This window comes from Camellia sinensis, chromosome 4 (genome assembly GCF_055761805.1).
Source record: "Camellia sinensis isolate YWXY chromosome 4, ASM5576180v1, whole genome shotgun sequence".
NCBI lineage: Eukaryota > Viridiplantae > Streptophyta > Magnoliopsida > Ericales > Theaceae > Camellia > Camellia sinensis.
This window is the reverse complement of record NC_138964.1, coordinates 63,163,069-63,179,570: the sequence shown is the minus strand read 5'-3', so window position 1 is coordinate 63,179,570 and position 16,502 is coordinate 63,163,069. Positions and strand designations below refer to the sequence as shown.

Sequence of the window (16,502 nt, the reverse complement as noted above, 5' to 3'; positions counted from 1 at the left end):
ATGGATGGATGGAATAGGGGATTGCAAGCTCCATGAAAAATCAATTAACCTACAAAATCATTTCTTTGAGCTACAACTCTGCAAAAAGAAACTAATATAACAAAATTCAAAGTGCAGAAGCATAAATTAGTCAATCAATTTGGCTACAAACACTGAAGGTAAGTAGTTCCTAGGAGAAAAAAATATTGGTAAACCAAAATTTCCTCATGATTAACTACTCCCGTGTTTCAAGAATGTATTTTTTAGTGATATTATGTTTGAAATACATGCTAATCATTATATGCTTCTTGATATTATAGCCTCGGAGGAGTAGACTAGTTTGAGCAGCCTCGGAGGAGCACAGATGTTTTCAAGGCTTCAAGGAATAGCATTGATCGGAGAAAGAAACTGAGGCACAACACCAATAGGCCAAAAAAAATGAAGATACTACCTCCAAAGGAGATGAAGTTGACACCTGAGATCACTTTTGGGGGTGCTTGTATTTGTATGGGGTCTCATGTAGTTTTTATTTGTACAAAACAACCTTCTATCTTTCTTTCTTTGTATTTGTATGGGGTCTCATGTACTTGTACTTGTATAGTATTAGTTTTTATAATGAAGCCTATCTAGTCAAGAAATGGTTTTCAATTGACATAAAATTTTATTTTGTTTTAATTTGAAAGCTTAAGAAATTTTATATAGGTTGGTACTTGCTATCATTTACTCTCTTGGTTAGACCAAATACCTGATAACATTTGTAGCCCAATGGTAGACAAGTATAGTAATATAGTTGTGTCTTGATTCATGTGTGTTTCTTACAACATTGTGATTGAATCTGTTTTCGATAGCCATTTCATTTGGAGAAATAGTTTCTTTTTCTTTTTCTTTCTTTAATTGAAAATTGAACTTCTTACTCAAATTCAAATTTAAATTTATAATCCAAACACAACCAAAATCAATTCCTAGGAAGATGAAAATGTAGTAATAGTTCACTTCACAAGCAGAGAGTTCTACTACTCATTCCCTTCTTCCCTTCCTCCCTCCGTCTCTCTATACGAAAGTTGAATGTAAATTTAACATGGCAAACTACGTTTAAGTTATATCTTCATGAATAGCCAAACAAAATCATAACAGATTGATGTTCAATCCCAATGCATGAAACACAGCGCTGAACTTGTTTCTACATTAAGCATTAAGCACTTTGTAAATTTTGTTTTATTTTGTGTTCTCTATATTTCTAGCCCTTTGCCCACTACAATCCACAAGCAATACACTTGATTCGTAAATAAAACAGTGTAGATTTTTTTAAGAGAATAAAAATTACAAAAGGGAAAGAAAATAAAAAGATCACCCAAATAAAAATTTCATTGGAGGAAAGGGCCAGTTGGCCAGAAGGCAACATATCAATTACCATACATAACAAAAAAAAAAAAAAAAAACAAAAGAAAAACAGAATAAACAACACCACCTAAACATTAATTCTAACAAACCAAAAACTAATTAGCTTGGTTGAATTCCCATCCATCAATTAGTAGCCAATCTAATAGTTTAAAGCATCAAACATCATCTTCTTCTTGCAACTGGTCACAAGTTGATAGCATCTACCCAAACCTCCACCTAAATTGTTGACTTGTCTCCAAACCTCCAGTTATATCACAAGTGTTTAGATTAATAACCTGACAAATAAAAAATATAAATGAAGTTAACAAGGATCAATTTAAGAATAATAGTCTGTTTATTGAAAACCAATTAAGTCAGAAAGAAAATTTTAGTTTGCAACAAAAATTCTTCAAGATCATTGTATATCAAGATTATCTCTCAAGACATTTATCAAACAGTTGGTTTGCAACACAAAATGTAATACAAATCACAAGAAATGCTTCCAAAATGCAAAATAGAAATTTCAGTAAAAAAAAAAAAAAGGGTCTATAAAAGCACTTTCATACCCTCTCTAGAAGAACTGCCATTAGAGAGAGAGAGAGAGAGAGAGAGAGAGAGAGAAGAAAAAGCACAAGCAAAGCAAGTGAGGTTTGAACAAAGGTAGAGAAGAGAACCCAAGTCTCCATATCTTTCTCTCAATCTCGGACTTTCAAAATGAGTACCATGAAATTTTGCCGCGAATGGTCAGTCCTTCAATTCTCCATTTTTCCACATTCGCACTCACATATATGTATGTATATATATATATGTTCATTCACTTGTACATAATAGCAAGAAATGACAATGATGATGAAGTGGACCTCGTCATGGCCAATCTCGCCTTGCCGCCGTCGCGTTCCTCCGTCTCTCTCAGTTCGTCTCTCCGCCACTCTCTCTCTCTTTGTCTCGCGTCTCTCAGTTCGTTTCTGTGTTAGGGCTAAACACAGATGAAAGAGATGAACAAAAAAAAAAGGGAAAACTTAAAATTTGAAGGGAAAAAAAAAAACTAAGTAAAATGACGCTGTTTTGGATGGGCCGCTGGAACGGCCGCAGGAAAGTGCGACCGATGATCCGAACTCTCCCCAGCATTGCCCCAAAAGCACGGCTTGGCTTCTTTAGCACCTGAATAGTTACTTGAGCACCCTAAAAAATTAATGGTCCAAAGACTTAGTTCAATAGTCTCCACTAAACATAAATAATAAATAACATCATATCTTTTGAAGTTAATCAACAACTTACTGAATGTGAAGAATTTTCTTGTCCATTTCTACAAATTCCAACAGTTCGGCTTCCAAGTTCCAAAGACTCCTTAACATGCACATAACCTGGAGGGTTTCTAGTCATGCTATCATTTATTGAAATGCCACCACCTATACTTTCTGTCACTATTGTGGTTACTCTTGCAGCAGATTCATGAAGTTGGGTTTCATTTCCATCTGCAGACACCGTGTTTTCTTCAGATGCCTGCATTTTCAAATAGGATACATTCACCAAAACAAAGACCTATGTGCCGAATTAAATTAGTATATTATAGAATATGCCATATATGTACGTGTGTTTGTGTGTTCAGGACATGTACCATACTCATAACCAACCTTTGGATACATATCCCAATACTTAGGTTTAGGTTTAGGAATGTTTCACTTGGACATGCACCCACACTTGATATTTGTACCCGAGTTTATGTAACATGGGTTACATTTTATATATTAAGTTTAGTTCTACTAACTTAAACCCTTTTACCTCGAGTCAAGGTTTTAAATAACGGTGGCAATAAACCGTAACGGTAGTAGTAAAGCTGACGCAATTGTGGGGTGTAATAGTCATAGCGTAACGGTGGTGGCAACTGGAGCCGTGAATTTTTTAATTATTTGCACAACTTTAGGAAAATATACCAACACACATGTTTTTATTTCAGAATCACATTTAGTGAGGTTCAAAATGATTTTCAATATTTTTGTTTAGTTTTAAAACATGATCTAATATATATACTAATTTTTATATTAGTTCTAAGTCGCTATGGAGAATTTTCCTATTGTTGGATTTATTTAATTTTCTTTACTTCACTAATTATAATGATAGATAGCTTTTTCAATTTGTTAAAAAAAAAATCAAGTACGCTTAATATTAAAAACAATAGTCTCATAAACAGAAATTCAAAATACAAAATGTCAACATAATAATGTGAAAGTACATAACTGTAGACGCGCCCCGAGGGACTTATGCTACCACAGTTCGGACTCGATTTGTTACGGTTCTTAATCTGAATCAAAGAGTCCAAATCCGGCAAATCGTTTTGAGAAACAGATTTTTGAAAAGAAGTGCTAAACATGGACTGCTTTGCCAGATATAGAGTCGCCACCTAAATATTTTTTATAGGGAAATTTAGGAAACCCTGACTCGGTGCCAAAGGCCACGTGTCCGTCATCACCAAAGTTACCTCGGTTCGGGAACTTGGGCATGATTGGGGAAGGTCAGCTATGAGTACCCCCTCTCGCCCGATCCGAAGATCGGCCTCTACTAACCATGATATCCGATTTTGAAAACGTTATGTGTTCTTATTCTAGTTAATTAGCTAGAATTACTATGTGATGTGCACAACACAAAAATATAGACTAGATCGCCTAATTTGGAACGAAGTATTGCATATCCGTTTGTTTGAAATTTGCTACTCACAAGTAGGCTAAAGCACCGATTTCAACGAGTTGTTCCAACTCAATCAATCCAACCTTCACCCACAGGCATTCAAGCAGTTTATATCAAGCAGTTTATATCACATAAGAATCTAGCCACATGGTAAGCATGCTGTCATGTTGACATTTACACTCATGCGAGATGCTAAAACATAAAAATACTTACAATGTACTCCGAGCCAAGACAAGAACATGTTAGCAATCAATGCATGATCCAAGTCCATGTTAAGTGGCTAATGCAACGCATACAGAATGCAATCTAGAATAGGTTCGGCTAATCTAAGGTAACATGTGAAAATGCACAGATAGCATGTATTCAAGTTAGATTTGAAATACTTTATGTAGTTAACATGATGCGCTGAGCTTGGTGCATGCAAGACTAATGAACGATGCACGCATGCATAGCATAAGGTGTGCTAAAGTAAACATGTCCTAATACTAACCATCAAAAGCAGGTAAGCAAAAGGGAGAAAGAAGTGGGGGTTGGAAGACATGCACACACGCACCCACACTTATTATAAATTTGCCCTCGCTCAGAGGGACCGAAAGAATAATACAAATTAATTAACCTACAAGCTAATTAAATATTACAGACCAAGTAATTAATTAACAAATTAACTAATCTAATGAAAGTAGTAAATAGCCTCGGGAAGAGGGCTCAATGCAATGCGCGCTCGGCTCTGCTCGGAAAGCCACTGCTATGCACAAGTTGCCTCTACTTTGACTGTTATCCTTCTCTGAAGATTGCACAAATCTCAGGGTTGCTTCCCTGAATGCTGTGGAACACCACCGGTTGAGGAAATTGGTCACCGGCCATGGAGAATGGTCACCGACCACAAATTAATCCATCAGCCACTTATGGATGGTCGATCAGCACTGCAGATGGCCGGCCGGCCAAATCTTCCTGCAGAATCTGTTTTTGACAGCAGCAGAGGGCAAAACATAGCATGGCAATGCATTTCAAGCAATGTATGCACCAATCACACCCCTTATCATATTCATGACTCAAAGGGATATGATTCTCGATTCTTGGACCACCAATCGCGCATTTCCATGCATGATGATCCAAGGAACCAAGTATGCATTTTGATATGGAATGCAATGCACATAATCAAGCAAAGGGGGCTCAATCTCTATCATACTCAACTCAAGAGGTGAAGCATGCATGCCAATGCAATGCATCTTAGGTATGGAGGCTAGTATGCAACATGGCAATGCAATGTAATGTAAGTTAGGCACACAACCTAAGTAAAGAAGCATGTAAGGCATGAAGCAATGCAACCTACAAGTATGCAAGACACAATATGGATGTTCAAGCATGCAAGCAAGCATGTGACTTCATTCAATCATGCAACAATACACTAGTATGCAACAACACACAAGGTGAGCATGCAACAACATGCAAAGGGGTGGACTTAAAATAATTTAGGCAGCCCTCAAACAAGCCTAAAACAGTGGCCAACGCTATGGAAATGAGGGCCTACACACACACACACATGCACATGTTGATGGGCCAACACTTAAGCATCAAACAAGAAACCTTTAAGCACACTTAAAAGAGCCTAAACATGGGTAATTAGCATGCAATGTAAACTCTGGAAATCATGTTAATGATGGTGCCAAACCAATTTAAACAAGACAAACATGGCATGCAATTAGTCCAAGTACTTGAGGCAAGCCAAGGAGACTTAAACCATGGCTAAGTCAACCTAGCCTCTCAAGGCCAAGAGGACTTAAAACAGGTTCAAGGCAGACCCAGACAATGCTAAGGGAACACCTACATGGCATCTAAGTGGCTTAAACATGCAAGCATACAAAGGAGCACATTCATGGAGCATGAGGCAACAACCTTTTAAAGCAACAAAGGAGTATCAAATGCAAGTATGCAAGCATGTTATAAGGACTGAAATAACATGGTAAGTGGTTCCAAACCACTGAAATAATGCAAGTAATGCATGCTACACACTCACACACCTAAGGCTAACAAGCCAAAATGCAAGGTGGCTCTACTAAGCATGCTATGGTCGACCAAAACAACCAAGAACAGAACTTAAGCATGCTAAAACAAACACAAAAGCTTCACAAAGCTTGGCCAAAATCATGCTAGAACAAGGATCAAAACCTAAAGCATGTTAAGACCTAAAGATGGCATTACAAAACAAGTATGCTAAGCAAGCATGGTGTGTCTAAACCAAGTAAAAAAAGAGCTATATTATGACATAATAAGCATAAAAATCAATTAAGGCATGATCAACATGGACCTAAACTAGATGCTCCCTCAAGAGGCTAAATGGCCCTTTTCAAGGACAACAAGGAGAGGGGATGGTCCTCTCCTTCTTAGGACCTCAAGGCACCATCCTCACCACTGAAATCCCTCAAGATTTTAGTGGTGAGGAGGCCCAAACACAATGGTCCCGGAGCTCACCAAAAATTCACAAAAATGGAGCCTAACAAGGCTTAAGAGGGGTCAAACAACCTCAAAACTCAAAACACTCTTAACCAAATATTTAGAGTAGGCAAAAAAAAAAAAACTTTTATATGTTATACACCAAGTCTAAAAACAGTTGCAAGGTAGTCGAAAAAGCTATGCAAAAATGGGGTAAAAAAAAGCAAAAATGTTACCCTTGAAGACCCTCTTCACAAATGGTGGACCAGCTGCTTCTTTGAGCTCAAAACCACCCAAGAACACCAAGAACAGACCTCTGGCCCCTCAGCAACCAAGAAAAGGTGTAAGACTAGGTGTTTGTGTGCAATAGTAAGACTAAAACACACACAAGGCAAAGAAAGATATATATATATATATATATATATAGGATAGGTATACAACTCAAACCCTAAAACCAGAGCTCTCTATCAAAATCTTGTCTAACCTACAAGAGGGAGAAGAGGCCTCCTCTTATAGAAGGTTCAATCTTGCAAGCTTACAAGACAAGCTAGCCAAGAGGGAGATCCCTACAAAAGCAGATGCACAGTGGTCGGCCGGCCAAAAATGCAATTTGACCAAAAAAGATGGCCGGTCGACCATCTATAGTGCCGGCCGGCTAAACATTTGGCCGGTGGCAACAAAACACAGCCGGTGGCCTCAAGCCATGGCCGGTGATGTGTGGGGATGGCCAATAAGCCATTCCTTGCCCTCCAAAGTAAAAACACAAGTGTTTAGTGCAAAATCAGACACAAAACAATCGAGTCGAGAGATCCTGAGGTAAGGCGCGTAGCCGAGACCTCCGGGAACTCAAGACAAACACAAACAAGGATGATCACCGGGTGTTCAAGCGGTGACGTCCAAGTCCTGAGGACGGTCAAAAATGGGGTGTCTACAATAACATAAAATCTAAATTTTATTCAATAAATTTAACATAAGAGAAATAGATACAAGTTCATATTCAAATATTATTAAGTAAAAAAATAAAGAAATTTTGTAGAACTTAAAGATTGGACATTCAAAATATGTATAGATAAGATTTTTACTTAAGTTTTATAACTAGAAAACAAAAGGAGAAAATAGCAATATATAAAAAATTTATAATACAAAAAATAAAAAATAGAAGCGTAACGGTCCATAACGGTGTTGTAGCGGCAATGTAACAGCCGTTGCAGCCTTTACGTAACGGTGGCGGCTGTTATAGTCGTGAATTTATGTCATACCGCTATAGCAGCCGTAACGGGTAGCAATAACAACTACAACCGTTACGTAACGGTTGCGGATGCTTTTTAAAACCTTGACTCGAGTACTTCTCTCCAGATTTTTATTTTAGTTTTAATTCCTTCTCTAGTTTCATCCACTAGAACACTATCATATGCGGATAACATAAACCAAGGGACTCAGTGATGGTGGTGATAAGGCTGTAGTCCAGGAAAACATTTTCCACCTTAAAAAAGTAAAAGAACATTTTTTGCCCATATATGCTTGTTTTTCATTAATTATGAAATGTTTTCCTTTAACAAGCGTTGACACTCCAAGTACTTTTTTTCCATATTCTTTAATGCATAAAGGAAGTTGGGATCACTGAAAATTAAAGTAACAGATATATGAGTAGGGACAAGTATCGGTTTCTTCTTTATGTTCAAATGTTTACATAATCTCATTATTGGACCGTACAAGTTCTAGATAAATATAACAAGCCAGTTGCAGATTTCTTAATCTTCACATTAAAATGCACAATATGGAGTGCTCTGGGGTGTATTCCAGACTTTAGTTGGTTCCCAAGCTTTTGATCTGGAAAAAGGAGTTCACAGAGTCTGAGGTATGGAGTGCTCTGAAGGTCTGTGATCGGAATAAGGCCCCTGGGCCAGATGGTTTTAATCTTTTGGCTATTAGGAAGTGTTGGAACTTTATGAAAGGGGATATCATGCTATTTTTCAAAGAGTGTTTTGCTAATGGAAACTTGGCCTCTGGTCTTATTTCTTCATTTATTGCTCTTATCCCCAAAATTGATAATCCTAGTAGCCTCAATGATTACAGACCTATTAGTCTTATTGGCTCTGTGTACAAGATTCTTGCCAAAGTGCTTTCTAGAAGGTTGAAGTTAGTTCTTCCATCCATTATTAGCCCTTCCCAGTCAGCTTTTTTTGGGGGGAGATCCATTCTTGATGGGTGCTTGTAGCAAATGAGGTGTTGGAATGGTGGAAGAGTAAAAAGAAAAAGGGGTGATTATTAAAATCGACTTTGAGAAAGCGTATGACTATGTCAATTGGAATTTCTTATTTAATTTGATAGAAAGTTTTGAATTCGGTCTCAAATGGAGGAATTGGATTAAAAGCTGTGTTACTAATGCTAGAATCTCTGTTTTAGTTAATGGTAGCCCTACAGAGGAGTTTATTATAGAAAGGGGTTTAAGTCAAGGGGATCCTCTCTCCCTTTTTTTATTTAATATGGTTGTGGAAAGTCTTAATATTTTTATTTTGAGGGCTAGAGAGTTGGGTATTTTCACTGGGGCTGTTATTGGGACTGATTTGGTAAAGGTGTCACATCTTCAATTTGCAGATGACACCATCTTGTTCAGTGAGGCCAATCAGGAAGAAATTCTTTGTATCAAGAGGTTGCTTCGTTGCTTTGAAATTGTTTCTGGTCTTAAGATTAACTACAACAAAAGTTCAGTTATTGGAGTTGGAGTGGAGGAGGACATTCTGGATCAATTTGCTGATATACTCAATTGTTCTAAAGGTGTGCTTCCTATTTCTTTCTTGGGGTTACCTCTTGGTGCTAGTCCTAGACTTAAATCAACATAGGCCCCTGTTATTAGGATGTTTAAAGTTAAGCTTACAAGTTGGAAGAGAAGGCATCTGTCTTTTGGTGGGAGATTATCTTTAATTAAATATGTTTTGAGCAACCTTCTTGTCTATTATTTATCTTTGTTTAAGATTCCTGGAGGAGTCGCTAAAGAACTTGATCGTATTCAAGCTTCCTTTTTATGGGGGGGATCTGACCTTAAGAAAAAGGTGCATCTGGTTAAATGGTCTGAAGTTACTAAAGATTTGAGAGTCGGTGGTGTTGGTATTAGGAGGATTAGAGATGTGAATCTATGTCTGCTGGCTAAGTGGTGGTGGAGGTTTGGGTGTATGGAGAAGGCCCTTTGGAAAGACATTATTTGCAATAAACATAAGTATGCTCCAAAGTCTTGGTTGCCTCCATCTGATCTTCAAAGTAGTGGCTCTAGAGTTTGGTCTAACATACTGTCAGTAGTTGTCTCTAGGCCTATTTTCTTTGATTTCCTGCACTCCAATATTAGTATTGTTTTAGGAGATGGCTTTAGATGCTCTTTTTGGAATGACTCCTGGATTGATGTTGGATGTTTGAAGTTAGCTTTCCCTAGACTGTATTTGCTTTCTCAGGATAAAGAAGCCTCTGTTTTTGATATTTTCAGTAGAAGGTTCTCATCTTCTGGGTGGGTGTTAAACTTCAGAAGAAACCTTTATTCTTGGGAATCTGTAGATTTATCTGCTCTTATTCATGTGCTTAATTTTGTACCAAGGTTAAGACCTGGTGTGGAGGATAAATTGGTGTGGAATTTTGGTACCTCAGGGGTACATTCAGTAAAATCAGCTTATGAGTGGCTTTCCTTCATTGATAGCCCAAGTTTAGTGGTGCCTAGGTTGCTATGGAAGGGTATCTCTCCTCCAAAAATGCAGTTCACATGTTGGTTGGCATGGAGAAGTAGACTTAAAACATCTGTGTTTCTGCCGAGTATTGGTGTTCTGGACCCCAGTGGTTCCTCTTTGTGTTGCTTCTGTCATTCCTGTGCTGAAGATGTCAGTCATGTCTTTTTTCATTGTCAGTTTGCTTGGAGGACATGGTCTGTAGTGGCAAAGAGGTGGAGTTTGGTGGGGGTTGTTCCTGAGAATATAACTTAGCTGCTGGATTGGTGGAGTGGTTATAAATTTAAGAAAATGCTTAAGTGTATGTGGAATCCAGTACCATCTGTGGTCATGCGGTATGTGTGGAAGGCTAGGAATGAAATCAAGTTTGCTGGTTCAGATGTTAACGGGTGTGGTGTCTGTGAGTCTATTAAGTTGCACATTGCTTTTTTGGTTAAGTATCATACTAAGGGGGTTGGTTTTTCAGTTAATGATTTGCTTTATAATTTGAAATCTATCAGGGGGCTTTGAGGTGTGGTTGATGCTGTCTACCTCTTTGTGTTGATGCTATCTACCTCTTTGTGTTGTTGCTGTCTATCTATCTCTTTGTGTTGAGGCTGCCTATCTATCTGTTGTGTGTTTTGCTGTTGCTGCCTCTTTGAGTTGGGCTTTGCCATCTCGTTGTTTGATACTGCTCTATGTTGTTATATTGTTGTGTGTTTGCTGCTGCAATCTATAGTGGTTGCTACTGCTCTATTTTGTTTAGCTGCTGCTGCTACTGTGTTGCTATTTGCTGTGCTGCCCTGCTTTGGTTTTCTGCTGCTTCTGCTGGAAAGGTGCTCATCTTTGCTCTGCTGGGCACCCTTGAGTGTGGTTTTGTTGTTGAAAGGCTTCTATAATGTTTGTGTCTTTGGAGAAAATTGCAGCCCAGGACCCAAAATATTTGTCTAAGTGCTCTGCCTTCTGTGGTGCTCTCTAGTGTATCATGTTAATTTGGCTGTTGGCTGCTGCTGCTGGGGTTGATCTTCTTGGCAGATTGGGGTTGTTGTGTTTCTGGTGTGTTCTCCTGTGGATACTCAGCTGAGCTGGTGTTGCTTGGTTTGGTTTGTTTTTCTCGTTAGTTTCTCACCAACACTGGGGGTGCTAGCAAATGATAGGATGGGTTTTTTTGTGCCAACTTAGTTGGGATGATTTGGCTCATTGTGATGCTTTGCACTCCCCTTTCTTTACTGATGTAATTTGCTTTGTAATTTTGTACTTGTTTCTTGCATCAATAAAGTTTCTTTTTTGCTTATCAAAAAATAAAAAATAAAAAAATGCACAATATGGAATCATCAATCTTAAATATGATTACTCTTTCCCCAAGATGGGACAGCACACAACACAAAGCATGATACAACGAAAAAATAACCCCAAAGTGAATAAATAAATAAATAAATAAAATTGAAACATACAAGTTATTCAATGCACCCTGCAATTCACATAGTATTTTTCATTTTCAGCGTTATCATGACCCACATACAAGGGCTTGCCCATGATGGTCTAAACTAAAAATAGCAATTTGACAATCTGTTCAGGGTTGATTAGAAGAATCATGGAGGACTTTTGACCTTAATTTGTCTATGCAAGTCTTACCGTTTCCACGCGAACCTCCTTTAGAAGCTCTGCAGTAGTTTCAAATGCAGCAGCATTCTGCATTGAATGCCTAATGATGCTGACAATGGAACCAAGATTGCGATCTACGTATGGGTGCTTTGATTTCACCAAATGGCGTAGCATGTTGGTGGTGACAGGCTTCTGTTTGGCTTTTTCCATTATTGAGAGAGAGAGAAAATATGAAAATGTCATTGCGTGATTTATAAATGACAGTATTAAAAAAAAATTATCAAATAAAAATTCATGTAGTTTTCCAAATACCAATATCAAGAAGAGTTTTGTTTGGCAAGACATAGACAGTACTTTCATCCTCTACACGGGCAACAACATCTCTCCATTCACAAAGTCCCTGCAAACCATTCAGATTGTCAAGTAAGGAGGTTAAGCATCATTTGGTTGTTTGGCTTCAACCTCACAATTAAAGTGCTAAAAAAAAAAATTTGGCAAGTGCTAAAGAAAAAATTCCTGGACCTTTTTGTCTATAGAGAACTTTTTTCAAGTTTTTGTTAGAAAATTTTACTTTTCAGGTATTTCTAGTCTGGAAGGATCCTTTTTTTTTATAAAAAAAATCAAAAAAGTTCACTAAAAACAAAAACAACAAAAAATTCCAAACCCACCCAAACTTTCCCGATAACAAAAACAGTTTTTTTTTTTTTGCATTTGCAAAACACAACTTTATCCTAAAGAAGAAAAAAAGGTTACTAAAAAAACACTTGTCAAACCAGCCCAAAATATGCAGATAGCAAATCCTCAATGGTTCCCTTCAGGATTGAAATTATCTCAGGAATAAAGAAAGATCATGCTGATAGCAGAAAAATAAAATAAACTTACTGCAACAATCGCAAGCTGCTGGGCATTGAAACCAGTGCCCTGCAAACTGTATCAACATGACAAAAAATGTATGTTTGATCATTTGAAATCAAACTATCAGAAAACCCAATGAGGAAAAAACACTGTTGATGTACATTAAATTCTACAATTCATACAGGTAAAGGGTATCACAAACTGAACCAGAAACGTACCCATATATGTAGAGATATGAACTATCCGTCAAAAGTTCTTTTTCATAAAGCCGCATGCATAAATCATAACTGCGCTTGTAGACCTGTAAGCCACAACAGCTTTTTTTAATAATCAAGGTAAAACTGTGCTCCCATGATACAGTGATAGCTTTACAGGAGGTGAGCATGCTGTTAAGAGCTCTATTAAGTGTGTCACCCCCATGAATTGCACACACATTCACTCACTCTCCCTTCGAAATCTCTCTCTTTGTTTGTTTGGGTTGTAAGTGTGACAAAAGAAGGAGAGATTGTGTGATTGGTAAGGTAAGAAGCACAAATACAACACAATACAAGCATGCTGACAAGACAATTTTCAAAAGAATAATGTTTGAGGGCCCGAAATTAGTGGCTCAAATTTGGCTCAAAACCCAAAACGACGTCGTTTTGGGTTTTGATTTTTTTTTTTTTTTCTTCTTCTTCCTTCCTCTTCTTTCTTTTCTTCTTCTTCTTCTTCGTTTTGAACCTGAGAAGCAGAGGCGAGAGAGAGGGAGGAGAGAAAGAGAGGGAGAGGGAGAGGCCGTCGCCGTCGTCGTCGCCGATAGCCGATCGCCGCGCCTCCGCCTTCGCCGCCTCGCTGCTCTGCTCTGATCGTCGCCGGCTCTGCCCCGATCGTCGCCTCCGCCCCTCGTCGGCTCTGCCCCGCTCGTCGCCTCCGCCTCCGCCGCCTCCTCCTCCATTTTTTAGGCCCCCTCCATTCCTTCCTCCCCCTCCCCCTCCCCCTCCCCCTCCCCCTCCTTCGTCTTCCTCCTTTCTTCGGCTGAAAAGAAAAAAAAAAAAAAAAAAAAAAAAAATAGGAAATTTTTTTTTGAGCCATTCGAGCCGTTGCCCATTCGGGCTCTGTACCACCACTCTTTTCAAAAAGTAAAGGACACGTCAAGGTAGAGATGCAACAACAAATAAATATATATTTTTATACGGATACATAAAATAATTACCTTTTTTACATTACAACTACATTTATCTTATGTTATATCAAAATAGTAAGAAAATCATTTTCCACATTGTACATATTGAAAAAGAAATGTGAACAAAAAGCCTTAATAAATATTTTAGAAAGCTCTATTTATAAACTAATTGGAAGTTATTTTCTTCAAATTCAATGTGTGTTTAAACCAGATCATTCTGGAAAAAATAAATAATAAAAACAAAATTTTTAATTAAAAAACACTATTCAAATTTTTTACAAGAATAATGTGACAGTGACATTTTTTTTTTTTAAATACAAACCACATTAATGACTTTTAGCTTTAAAGTGATAAAATTAAAAGTTACCACATTTATTCAGTATTAATTTCATGTAAACTTCTCTTCGTATCATTTTTTGAGTAAATTACACTGTGCCCCCCTTATGTTTTGCCATTTTCCCACTTTGCCCTCAAATTTTTTTTTTCCCGACTTTGTCCCTTCACATTTCACGCTTTTCCCAAAAGTTCTGTTAGTGGCATAAAGACTTGCAGCTTGTTGTTAGCCCTAGTAGCTACTTACTTTGTAGTTCTCTCCCAGGTTCCTAAAGGTTATAACAGACAAGGACAGATTTGAATAGATTAGTTAGATGGAAGGTTTCTTCCTACTGTATGTTTAGTGCAAGCTAGGAAAGAGAAGAATAGATGAGAAGGTCTCTTTCTACTGTATGTTTAGTGCAAGCTAGGAAAGAGAAGAATAGATGAGTGTGCAGTTCTCTATTTACTCCTAAAGCTAACTTCTATCTAAAATTAGATTAAAAAAAAATGCCACGTTGCTTGCCACGTGGCATAAAAAATATATTATTATATTTCAACTTGGGTTTATGTCAGTGGGTTAAATATAATAATATATTTTTATGCCACATGGCATTTTGTCTAATTTTGGGTAGAAGTTATCTTTAGGAATAAATTAGAAAAAACTTGAAACATAAATGGCCAAAGTGGGGGGAAAAAAACTTTCCAAAATGGCAAAATAAAAAAGGGCAAAGTGTAATTTATCCCCTTTTTTTTTTTAAGTTATGTACTACTCGGTTTCAATTTGTATATTATTAATTTTTTAGAGTCCAAGCTTCTTACTTTCTTGAAAGCAATCTTATAACCAAAAGTATTGTATTTTTTAAGTCCAAGTTTATCACTACAAGCCCATGCCTTGCATGGGCATTTTCAAATTTCAACTAGTTTAAATATAAATGTTTGTGAAATTAAACATAACAGAGATAGAGAGAGATCTATTCCAAATCAAGTTAAAAATATGACCCTCTATCCTTCTAAGATATACCATAACTATAAACATCCTTTAGCTCAACATGTAGGCATCATAATTACAAAGTACAATAGACCTAGGATCAGCACAACCCCGAAGACATTGGAAGATACAGAAAAGTTTCTTGACAACCAAAAACAGCAAGATCACAACTCAACCTCTCAAAAATTAAAAAAAATTAAAAAAGTAAAATAACCAAGCATAAGCTTCCACCATGAAGATGGTGATTAAATTTTTTTACGTTTTTGATCAGCAACAAAAGAAATTTTATTGATAAGGAAAAGAGGCAAAGTAACAAAGATGGTGGTAGAAATTTTCAACCCTAAAATTTTAGCAATACAAAGAATATGAAGAAGAAAATTAAGCGAGTCAATGAAAAGGTACATCAAACCAAGCACAACAATTATGTCTTGATCTCATCAAGTTGTAGGTAGCTACAATATACATAAATGAGTTTAATAGAAATAAGCACTACGAGCACTTCATGTTGGTGCTATGTCATATCTAGATTAGAAAGTGAAATAGTTATTAAAATACCTTATGTTCTTTCAATATACCTGCATACAGAAGGGAATGTTCACAGCTTATAAAGCTCATACCTCCACCAACGGTTCATCAGAATTTTCAAACTCAGTCGATGCTGAAAGCAACCTGATTCTCATTAAATCATAAATACGCAACAGGTAGTGTGTGTCTTCTCTGGCATATCTGATAAAAACAAAATATGTAAGTTTGATGATTTGGGTGACACACAGGCCTAGATAAAACTAAAAAACGCATGTTACTTGTCAATCCATTTCTTGTGAGCTGTTGAAACTTGAAATTAATTCATAGGGTCAATATGCTGGCTTTAGGGATGACACAACGACTAACACAAATAATCAAATAAAAATACTCAAACATGAACTGCTATGATACAGAGGGCAGAATCTGTCAAATTGAATGCCCTACACCCTGGAACATGAACGGAGAACTTTGCTCACTGAAATATTCTTGCTATCTTTTTTAATTCCGACGTACAATTCACATAAAATGGTTCAGATTTAATTTCTAAGACCATGGGGGACAATGAAGACTGCTCAAGATCCTTCCTCAATGCACAATTTGAGAAGCAAGAGTGTGAGTGCCAACCTTGAAAACTGCAAGATTCAAAGCACTGCTAGAGCATCTAGAATAAAATTTGATATTCCTCTTATTGATTGTTCTTTTGTGTATTTTCATTGTGCTAAAGAAAAACAAAATTTTTGTGTAATTCATAAGGAAAAGTCCAGTAAAATAAAATGTTAACTCAAACCCAATGGGCAAAGTAGCATGGTAGAATGCAGGGCGCAGTAACTTCTCCGAGGTCAGTGGATTGTACGATAATCTTATATACTTTTGGAACCTTTTATTA

General features: G+C 37.1%; 1 pseudogene across 1 annotated transcript in view; it reads right to left on the bottom strand.

Annotated features, from left to right (window-relative positions):
- The window catches only part of LOC114298145 (protein RRP6-like 2), a 49,625-nt pseudogene that overhangs the window by 16,551 nt on the left and 16,572 nt on the right, over positions 1-16,502 (bottom strand). The window contains exons 6-12 of the transcript XR_014365897.1: positions 15,709-15,817; positions 12,845-12,927; positions 12,654-12,699; positions 12,084-12,171; positions 11,802-11,971; positions 2,638-2,862; positions 2,476-2,541 (exon numbers count right to left, since the gene is read on the bottom strand). The product of XR_014365897.1 is annotated as a protein RRP6-like 2 (transcript). The remainder of the gene's footprint in view (positions 1-2,475; positions 2,542-2,637; positions 2,863-11,801; positions 11,972-12,083; positions 12,172-12,653; positions 12,700-12,844; positions 12,928-15,708; positions 15,818-16,502) is intronic.